This window comes from Pseudoliparis swirei, chromosome 8 (assembly GCF_029220125.1).
Source record: "Pseudoliparis swirei isolate HS2019 ecotype Mariana Trench chromosome 8, NWPU_hadal_v1, whole genome shotgun sequence".
Lineage (NCBI taxonomy): Eukaryota > Metazoa > Chordata > Actinopteri > Perciformes > Liparidae > Pseudoliparis > Pseudoliparis swirei.
Window position 1 is genome coordinate 398551 of NC_079395.1, and position 1875 is coordinate 400425.

Below are 1875 nucleotides of genomic sequence, written 5' to 3' on the forward strand. Positions count from 1 at the left end.
ACCTTATACATGCTTCCTTTGGGCAATATTATCGGAAACACTCCATAAACTTTCATTGTTATGCAGATGACCTCAACTATATTGCTCGATAAAACCAGAGAGCAACCAACTCCTGCTAAAAGTCAAAGCATGTCTTAAAGACGCAAAACATGGATGACCTGCAACTTCTTGATGTTAAACTCAGACAAAACCGAAGTATTTTAATCGGCCCTGAGCACCTCAAGGATCAATTATCTGGTGATATGGATTCTGTGAAGCGGCATTGCCTAATCAACACCACTGTAAAGAATCTTGGCGTTATCTTTGATCGGGACTTGTCCTTTTACTCCCACGTCAAAGCAAATCTCTCAAGGACTGCATTCTTTCATCTACGTAATATTTCAAAAATCAGGCACATCTTGTCTCAAAAGATGCAGAAAAATTGATTTTCCATAGCGTTCGTTACTTGAGACTGGATTGCAACTCCTTATTAGCAGGCGCTGCTCTAATAAATCTCTTAGGTCCCTCAGTTGATCCAGAATGCTGCAGCTCGTATTTCTCACTAAAACTAGAAAAGAGATCACATCACTCCTGCTAGCTGCTCTACTGGCTCCCAGTAAAATCAAGAATCTTTTAAAAATTCTTCTCTTAACCTACAAAGCCTTGATTGGTGATGCTCCATCCTATCTTAAGGAGCTTGTCGTACCATATTGCCGCACTAGAGCTCGGCTCACTAAATGCTGCAGGGACTACTTGTAGTTCTAGGAGTCTTAAAAAGTAGAATGGGGAATTGAGCCTTTAGTTATCAAGCTCCTCTTTTATGGAACCAGCTTCCAATTTCAGTCCGGGAGGCAGACACAGTCACCTCGTTTGAGTAGACTTAAGACCTTCCTCTTTGACCAGAGCTTATAGTTAAGACTGAATCAGGTTCACCTGGTCCAGCCCTTGATATCTTTGCTATGGGCTTATAGCTGCCGGGGGAATTTAGGATACACTGAGTACCTATCTCCTTTTTTTTCTCTCCTTAGATGAATTTTTCATCTCTCAATCACCGTTACTAACTCTGCTTTCTCCCGGAAGTCCTTTTGACTTCGATCTCATGGGGTCATAGGACCCTGTAGAGGCGGCATAAATCTATCTGCCTGATGGATGGAAGTCTGGGTGATGGAATTCCTATGTGACTCGCCACTGTCCTATTGAGACTCCGCCCTCCTCCTCCCACACGCCATCTGCCTGATGGATCGTGGAGTCCTCCATAAATGGAATATGCCTACTATGAACTATTCATACACTCTGCTCATATTCATTGAATGTATTTAACTCTAAATCTGTCCTTCTGTACACATTACATCTATTATCTGTCCATCCTAGGAGAGGATCTCCTCTGTTGCTCTCCTCCAGGTTTCCTCCTTTTTCCCCGAAGATTTATTTGGGAGTTTTTTCCTGGTCCGATGTGGGGTTTTGGGGCAGGGATGTCTATGTGTACAGATTGTAAAGCACTCCGAGACAAATTTGTAATTTGTGAAATTGGGCTATACAAATAAACTGAATTGAATTGAATTGAATTGAATGTTTAACCCTCCTGTTACCTTTCGGGTCAATTTGACCCCATTCAATGTTGAATGTCGGTGTTCTTTGGGGTCAATTTGACCCCAGGCTGTTTTTCACTGTGTCTGAACATATAGAAATATCAACTTTTTATTTATTTAAAAGGGCTATTTAGGTAGTCAACAAACAAACATAAGTACCTCACACTTAAACTTGGGAAGCAATATTAATTCCTAATAAATTTTCTGGAGGTTTTAATTGCTGGGGTCAAATTGACCCCGAGGGTAAATTATGTGTTAGTAAATATGTAAAGGTAACAGGAGGGTTAAACGTAGAACATTTTGTCTC